The sequence below is a fragment of the Panthera uncia genome, chromosome D1 (genome assembly GCF_023721935.1).
Source record: "Panthera uncia isolate 11264 chromosome D1, Puncia_PCG_1.0, whole genome shotgun sequence".
Classification (NCBI taxonomy): Eukaryota; Metazoa; Chordata; class Mammalia; order Carnivora; family Felidae; genus Panthera; species Panthera uncia.
The window spans coordinates 93,084,636-93,094,052 of NC_064808.1; the positions used below are offsets into that span (position 1 = coordinate 93,084,636).

The 9,417-nt window shown below is 45.2% G+C and overlaps 1 long non-coding RNA gene across 1 annotated transcript; it reads left to right on the plus strand.

The window, feature by feature from the left end:
• The first annotated feature begins 363 nt into the window (after positions 1 to 363).
• On the plus strand, positions 364 to 7,459 carry LOC125915256 (uncharacterized). The gene is made up of 2 exons (XR_007455616.1): positions 364 to 2,804; positions 3,042 to 7,459. It is a non-coding gene; the product is annotated as an uncharacterized LOC125915256 (long non-coding RNA).
• Positions 7,460 to 9,417: the final 1,958 nt, after the last annotated feature.

Consider the following 9,417-nt stretch of genomic DNA (forward strand, 5'->3'; position numbering starts at 1 on the left):
TAAGCTCCATGGTTGCATGAGAATGGGTCTCTGTGCACGTGCTGGGCATGGGGGTTTGAAAGGAAAGGATTAATAAAAAACTCGAGGCTAAATACAGAAGCTAATATTTATGGAGTACTTTCTCTGGTGCCAGATTCTATCCTGAGTACTGTGTTTCCATTAATCTCATTTAATCCTCATTATAAGTCTCTGCAGAGAGGTTAAGTGCTGTGCCCAAGATTTTGCAGCCAGTAAGTCAGAGAACCAGGTCTCATTTCCGGGTCTCTTTGACTCCGAAATCTGTACTCTTCCTCACTGGGCTCTAACTGTACCCCGGAAAGAAATTGCCCAAGTCCTCTTACCCTGTCTCTTGTTCCAGGAACCTCAACCGATCCAAACTGACAATCTCCTTCCCCGTTATCTTTTAGGTTATCTGAAAAGAAGCGTCTACAGCGTTCCCAAGTAACCTGGTCTGGGGTCTCTCACATCTTTATCCAGGGTGCTCATCTCTGTCTTTAATCTGAGTCCCCTCTTCTCTTGTCTTATCATCAGCACATGAGCTCGAGGCTCCAGTTATAATTTCAGTGGAAGAAGGGGGATGCGGAAACTGCTGGGGCGTCTGAATTCTGCCAGGTTTCCCTACCAGCGTGGTCTAGAACCACATAAAGGTGGCTGATGAAGGGACACGACGCGTCAAAAAGAAAACGCGTATCAAGGAGACTGCGAAATGGATTCCTTCTCACTAAGGTGTAAGCACAGGAGACCACGGAGTCTATCGTTACCTGAAACTGTGGTCTAGCCAAGGAGAACGCAAGGCACCACGTCAAGTAGTGGAAACCGTAGCAATGTTATGCTGAAGTTTTGCAATAGTCTTCTCCTCTTGGTCACTTTTGTCTAAATAAACTAAAAACCGTGTCAGATAGACTCAGCCCTTGCTGGGAACTCATTTCTCCATCCGCTCTTCTTCCTCCTCAGTAGCGCATGTGACTGTATGACAGAGAAATCCTTGCTTTCGAAAACAGTGCCCTGAGAACCGAGGATACAGGTCCCGCTTGCTCAAGAGCCTGACCTCAGTCCTCAGAGCTGCAACCCCAAATGACTCAGACCACTGAGCTGGTGAGTGGGAGGTTTTAAAGCTACGTTTCAAGAGCTAGTCACAGGCAGAGCACACGTTGAAAGCCACGTCACTAACTTAGCAGCAATTAGGTTTTTCTTTTCATCTCCCCATTTTTTCAGCCAGGTGTAAGGACTGAGACTAGAGCAAATAATTTTTATAGCGACGAGAGCAGAGGGAAACAAGCAACGCACAGAGTGTTAACCCAAGGGCCCAAGGCTGAGTAAGACGCAGTGGGACATCCTCGTCGAGGTGAGCTGGATAAGAACACACACGAGTAAACGAGTAAAGGATGAGCCGTGTGTGTGTGCAACCCCTGCGTCAAGTGGTTTCTCAGGAAGGATGAAGAAAGGAAATTGAACTGAGCCAACATGTTGACACTTTATCTCACCGGACAGCTTAAACAAACACGCTAGTTCCAACATCTCTTTGGGTTGCCTGTGCAGCAACCACACGTACTTTGCACAAGTCTAGAAACGGGAGCCAGAGTTTCTGGCTGTTGCTTAAACTTGTAACCTTTCCAAGCTTACCTCAGGGCAAGGTATCTACTGAGCAGACCGGCGGTGAAATTTCCCAAGGAAGCCTTTGGCTCGAACAACAAACGGGGCCACCCCAGAGGTTGGTTCGAGGTGCGAATGCCGCGCTAGCCTTGAGCTGGGGGTGGAGGGGGACCTTCAGCACTCTGCACTCCACGGTGCCCGCCGATTAAGGAAGAACACCAAAGGAGACCAAAGCTGTAGGCTGGTCCAACTTGGGTCCGAGGCCATTTTGGACTGACACGACTGGAAGGAGGATAGAGACCGGTTACTTAGGCTGTTTCAGGGACCTACACTTGGGCAGGCTTGGAAATTCAGTTTTCTCAAGGCACATACACCGATGTGGGCCATCATCAACTTCTTGGATGTTGTCCTTTTGCCTTTCAGACGGTCCCCACCCCCTTTTCGCCCTGTCATGTGGTCCCACATGCTGGCAGATTCAACAGAATCCTTGACCCTCTGGCTTTGGGTTGGCTTTGAGGCACTGAAAGGAGATCACAGTGTAGCAAAGAAAGGCAGTCGGGGGGGGGGGGGGTTATTCCCCTCAGTCTCTTACTTTCCAGGTGGCTGTGGGTTAGCCACGTTGCTCTGATGAAGGCCCAGCGTGGGTGGGCAGTCCTTTTCCACACAGCTCCCCTCCCTCGTTCCAGGAACTGCTTCTTTATGTACCTTCAAGGGGACAAGAGGAGGTCTAAGGGTTTCCTGCTGTGATTAATGCAGGACACTGCACTCTTCCTTGCAGATTTTCCACACTTTGTAAATCGTAGCTTTATCAAACTCTCCTTAAAATATCTCAGAACACTTGTGATCTCCCATCAACCTGACTTTCAATCAACATCCGTCAACTGACAGCATGGAAATTAAGATGAGAATAACTGTCCCTAAAGGAAGTTGATATGCTGCCTATGGTTTTATCCTCTGGCTTTATTAGCTTGGATAGTTGCAAAGACAACTTTCGAAAGCTCTTAATTTTATCCTGTGTGCCTTGCCTCCAATTTGAATAAGCTGCCTTCAGACAGATGATGGTATTGGGTAATAATCTTGTTAAATATGTATAGGTATTGGATATGCCTGCTTTTGTTTTACTCTGTGAGAATATAAAACTATATTAGAACAGTAAGATAGTGAGAGTAACTAAATATTGATAGGCTATAGTACAGTGATTCCAAGTACAGGTTTTTGTTTTGTTTCGTTTTAAATGTTTTTATTTATTTTTGAGACAGAGAGAGACAGAGCATGAGCAGGGGAGGGTCAGAGAGAGAGGGAGACATAGAATCCGAAGCAGGCTCCAGGCTCTGAGCTGTCGGCACAGAGCCTGACGCGGGGCTTGAACTCATGGACTGTGAGATCATGACCTGAGCCGAAGTCGGACACTCAACCAACTGAGCCACCCAGGCGCCCCCCAAGTACAGGTTTTAAAGGCAGGCGGATAGGGATTCGAGTATACCACCCTTGGCTGTGTGGCCTTTGGAAAGCTACCTAACTTCTCTTGTTTGTTTGCTTGTTTTTTCATTCATAAAATAGTCATAGTAACTGTACCTGCTTTTTATGTTTGTCGTGAAGATTGAATGAAATATTGGACATAAAATAAAGGTACAGTGAGCACTTAAAAATGGTAGATATATATTTTTTAAGTTTATTTATTTATTTTTAGAGAGAGAGAGAGCATGAGTGGAGGAGGGGCAGGGAGAGAGAAAGAGAGAATCTCAAGCAGGCTTGACATGGGGCACAGAGCCTGACATGGGCCTCGATCTCAACGAACCGTGAGATCGTGACCTGAGTCAAATCAGGAGTCGGATGCTTCACCGACTGAGCCACCCAGGAGCCCCCCAAATGGTAGATATTATTACCAGTGGTAAAATCCTGTTAAATTATTTTCAAGTATATCATTATTTTATCTCATTGGGTTGTTATAAAGGTGAAATGAGCTAATATCTTTTAAGTGCTTAGAAGGGTACCTGGCACATAGCTAAAAGTGACAGGAGTGTTAATTAATACTTAAATAATACTTAAGTGTAAACACCTAGGTATAATTTGATTCCTTTCTCTCTGCCTTTTAATTATTCTCAATCTCTCAAACTACTTTTGGATTTCCCTCCAGGCTTAAATAGAAAATAACCTTCTAACGTTACCCTGAAATTTCTCTTATAGTCAAAAACCTTCCTGAGCACATGATTTCTTTTTTTTTTTTTAAGTTTATTTATTTACCTTGAGAGCAAGAGAGTATGTGCACACACATGAATGGGAGAGAGAGACAGAGACAGAGAGAGAGAGAGAGAATATCCCAGGCAGGATCTGAACTGTCAGAGCCGGATGCGGGGCTGGAACTCATGAACAGTGAGAGCATGACCCGAGCTGAAATCAAGAGACGGATGCTTAATGTACTCAACCACCCAGGCATCCCTGAAGTTCTGATTTCTAAGCTTCGGGTCTGCTTAGGATCAGAAGTGATTTCAAGCCAAATTTTGAATATTTCATTCCTCACACTCCTGAATGAGATCTTAGCTATCTTTTCGCCATGGACTGGCTGGATCAAGGTGGCAGGGGGGTAGGGGTGGGGTGCTGTTCCTATGACTCCCTCCTCCCGTTTGTTTAATTTCCTGGGACAGCTCACAGAACGCAGGAAAACAGTTTACTTGCTAGATTATTGGTTTCTTCGAAGGATATCGAAGGATACAAATGAACTACCAGATGGAGATACATAGGGTAAGATCTGGAAGGGAGGGATCTGAGCACAGGAGCTTCTGTCCCCGTGGAGTTTGGGATGCACCACCATCCCAGAATATAGATGGGTTCTTGTTCACCAACACAGAAGCTCTCCAAACCCCATCCTTTTGGGGTTTTGTGGAGGTTTCATTAGCTCAAATCATTAGCTGTTGGTATTCAGCCTCTAACCCTTCTCTCTTCTCCGGAGGTCAGGGGGTTGGGGCTGAAAGTTCCAACCCCCTAATGACCGTGGTTGCTTCTCCTGGCAACCAGCCCAAATCCTTAGGGGCTTTCCAAAATCACCTCATTAACATAAACTCAGGTATGGTTTAAAGGAGCTTGTTCGGAATACAAAACACACCTTGGCCTCTCGTATTGCTTATGAAATCCCAAGGGTTTTAGGAGCTCTAGAAGCCAGAAATGTGGATGAACACCAAATGTACATTTCTTATAATAAATCACAGTATTACATTCCTCTAAGCCAGAAGGCCGAGAGGTGACCTGAGTTCGACCCCAGCCGGGTCTTGGGGTTCAAATGACGGTTGTCACCACCTCTTACTTCTGCAGGCAGCTAGTTCTGTTGACTCCGGACAGATTTTCTCCAGGTGACAACGAAGGTGATCTCTGGTTCTCCCTGGTTTATATCCTCCTTAGAGGTAAAGAGAAGAGAGAAAAACCTTCCCTCCCTAGCATATCATTCAGTCCATATATGGACCGTAGTGGTCCATATATGGACCGAAGAGGACCGTAGTGAGGTCACATGCCCGTCGTCTATATCCAGGATTGTTTAGCTGTAGAGCGATGTGCCCACCATAGTCCCATGGTGTGGAAAGAGCCCTTTTCAGAAGGAAGGCTGGGAGAACAGCGATCCACAACAGCCTCCAACTCCAGTTGGCTGGGACATTTTTTCTAAAATCTCCAAATGCAAAGCTGTTTTAACACTCACGGAGCTCAGTCTATATTTGGTTTGGGAAGAGGAGCACTGTGGGTTTGATGACCTCGAAGGCAGGTCAGAGGTCATCCCTGCCTGCCCGGTCACTCTCAGAACTTTTTGTACTTCCTGGTGGACCACTGGTTGATGGTGATAATCTACTTAGCGATTACAGTCTGGATGTAAAACAATGAAACGGTCATTCCGTTGCACTGCCTCCCCAATTTACCCTCCTACCTCCACAGATAGTAGCTAAAGACGCACCTGTGAGACAGAAAAAGAAAGGGTCTTGGCACAGAATAGGTCACGAGCAACAGTCACGTTTATCTTTTCATACTCTCAGTTCCCCAATCTGCTTTTTCTTTCCGTTGGGGTAGAACCAAAAAGACAGAATGAGAAGACGTCCCCAACATCTATTCATCACTCCTCTGTGACAACTCCGCGATGCCTCCTTAGTTTTCAGTGAGGGGGCTTTTCTGACAGCTGGCTTTTATAATTCCTTCACTAGATAGTTTCAATTTAACGATCAATTTTTAAAAATAACTTTTGTAGGCACCCTGACATTTCAGCCATTTAAGCAGAACATAATAGAGTTTTCCAAAGAAATAAATGGTGATTTCTTTATACAGCTTCTCCCATTCAAACACATTCGCAAGTACGGTCCACCTGAAAAGCTACAACTAACCATCTTAGACATGAGGTTCTCATTTTCCTATTCCCAGAATCCCTGCCCCCCTTTATCAATACTCTTTCAAAACCTCATACAAATGATTCCCTCCAGAAAGTCTTCCTTGATTCATCACTGCCAGATCTAATTACATATTTTTTTCATCATCTAAATATTCATTATAGGTATAGTTCTAATTAGATTCACCTTCCCTTGTTTGTCTATGGATTTAAAGTTTCAAGAGTCTTGGGTTGTGAGTATAGATAGGTTCCACTTCTCCAAGTAGGTGACAATTCATGGGCAGAGGTTTTCTCTTCTGTGTCCATATAACCATCCTTTCCCATCCCCCTGATCCACAGGACTGCTTTAAGCAAAGACAACGGAGGAACTTATGTGTAGCAAATGATCCTGGACTCCGCAAAATGCCAGAGCAGAGGGGAGATTCTAGCTCTGTTATATACTAGCTGTATGGGGGAAAAGATCAATATGTAAAAGCTTAATTTTCTTACGTGAAAAAGTGATAATAAATTCTTGAGGGTTTCTAAAAAGTGATAATTAAATAAGTTACGTATTCAAAAACATTTAAGGATGCTTGAGGATCCTTTAAGAAGTATTTGTTTCCTTAGTGATATGATTGAAGAAGGTACTGAGTCTATGAAATAACTTTCTCATTTGTTGTTGATACTTGAAATGCTTTTCTAGAAGACCAAATCCTTTCTGCCAAATTAGAAATAAGAATAAAGGGGCGCCTGGGTGGCTCAGCTGGTGAAGCATCTGACTTTGGCTCAGGTCATGATCTCACAGTTTGTGAGCTCGAGCCCTGTTTTGAGTGAGCACAAGCCGCTCTTTGGGCGAGCCCCGCTTCTCTCTCTCTCTCTCCCTCTCTCCCTCTGCCCCTCGTTCACATGTGCCCTCTCTCGAAAGAAAGAAAGAAAGAAAGAAAGAGAGAGAGAAAGAAAGAATAAAATTGCAAATGATCTTGGAGCAAGTAAGAATAAACTTAAGTATGTGATAAATACATGACCACATATCCTGTCTGCTCCTTCCCTTACCCGGGCTTCACATCATGAACTGGTCAAAGTAGAATGTCTCGCTTAGCCTGTGGTACACCTCAGAATTCTCCACACAGGACTCTAGGCAGACACTAGCAATTGATTGGAGTTTGTCCCCTCATGCTAACACATACATCATTGACACTGGCTACTTTCAGAAGGGCAGAATTTGATATCAGGAAGAGGGTAAAGGAACACTCACTGCTGGATGGAGACATTAAGAAAGGGCACCCAGAGAGGAAAAAGGTGCAAGTTCTCTGGCCTGATACACTCTCTAAAATGTTACCCTTATCCAGAGAGGTAATTCCCAGGGTCCAGCTGAAAGGACAGCCCCATGGACTATTAAATAAAATAATGAGTAATCGTAAAGTACTTGAAGTAACAAGACGGTATGATAGAATATAGCATGAGGAGACCTACCGGGTCTGTGGAATGCCTCTCTAAGGAGGTGACATTGGACTGACGTCTAAAGAATGGACTTTGTGAACCACCCATGCAAAGAAGAGCGGAAGAAGCAAGTGGGAAGAAGGTTCCAGGACAGAATAAACTTGGGATCCTCAAAAGGTTGCATGGACCCAGCAGGGCGGGAGTAAAGTGAGCAGGGGGAGGAGGGTGACAAAGGATGAGTTTCCAGGGTGAGCAGGGCCAGACCACACGGAATATGGGGGCCGATAATAGGAAATCTGGGGAGACATCCAAGGGCTTCTAGGGTACTTACCTGATCTTAGGTAATTTTTGAAAGCCCTCTCTGGTTACTGTGGGCAAACTGGGTGGGGGTGGGGATGGGGGTGGGTCAGGAATTGAATAGGAGAGACAGGTTAGGAGGTTGAGTGAAACAGGATAGTGGCTTAGTCTGGGCAACCTATGTTCTGGGGGTTGACCATGTAGGACTTGCTCATGCACCCAGCGTGGGGGGACCAGGAGACGACAGGAAACGTGGCTCCCAGTTTCTGGATGGTGGTGCCATTTACCCAGATGAGGGCTAACAGGAGGAGAGCTATGGAGGGTGGGAATGATTTTCTTACAGAACAAATTTGTGTGTCATTCGGTGGCCAGTTTCTCTTACCCAGTGGGAAGTCTGGGCGTGGAACTAAGAGAAAAAAAAAAAATCCGAGCGAGAGAATAAGAGGGAATGTATGCTTTTATTTGGGCCATTCATTAATTCATTCACCAGATGTGTATTGGGCACAATCATGGGCCAGACCCTCTTCTAGCTTTTGATTGCCAAAATTCTTGTTTTCACGGAATTTATATCCTACTGGGGGGAGAAGGGGTATATGTGCACAAAAATAAGTATATAAGACAGCAAGTGGTAGAACTGGTGATAAATGCTATGTATACAAGGAAGTAACGCCAAGGATAAAAAATGAAGTGTGTGCGCGCGTGTGTGTAAGGGGAATAGTTTGGTAGTTTATATGGGGTAGCCAAAGCCTCATCGACAAAGGTGACATTGAATTGGAAAGCTGAAGGAGGCAAGAAAGGAAGCTACACGGATATCTTGGGGGTGTTCCAGGTAAAAGAACAGTAAATGCAAAGGCCCTGCTTGCTGTGCTCCAGGAGCTACAAGTTGGCTTGTGTGGCCAGGGCACAGTCACAGAGGGGTAGTGGGTGGGAGTAGAGATCAGAGAGGGGGTGGGGCCAGCTCTTAAAGACCTCACAGGATAATTGTGAGACATCTGGATTTGACTGTCAGACGAGGAGCCCCTGGAGCATGTCTAACGTTACTGAGGACCCACCAAAGATTCTGCTTTGCATGCCTTGTTCTTAGTAAATGAGGGAACGTTTTATCCCTGGCAAGTTTATGGCGAAGGATAAAAAATAGATCGGGAATATAAAGACATAAGTGCACATATCGCTACTAGCAAAGATTGCCTACACGAGAAAGATATCGACATATCTCTTACCCAAGCCATTTCATCCTTGAGCAACTTGGGATACAACCTTGCGGCTGGCAAGTTCTGCTACAGGAGGGTGTGCTTTAGGGAAAAAAGGAGAGTGCCATTTGTCTCTCTCAAGGGTTCTCGATGGCCAAAAAGTCTTATGCAACCGTCTGCCCTACCAATCAACCAACCAACCAGTATTTATTGATCTTCAACCACATGTACAGCAATGGATTGGGTACTATGAATATATAGGGATGTAGAAGATTCCCCTGCTCTGTGCCTTCTTAGATTCTGTATTTGTCTATTTGGCCTCCATCAATGACAGGGCCAAACTAGATAGCCAAAATTGTTCGCATCTTCCCTGTGATCCAGCTTCGGTAGAAACCTCAAAACCATATTACAAACCTTCCAACCAATCCTGAGGCCCTGTTCCCAACCACCTCCTTACCTGACTCACACATCAAACCAGTATTTCCCCTGCCCTAAATCAACTCAGGTACTAGACAACCAGGGACAGTCCCTATGCCCCCAAGGCTCTCAGGAATTATT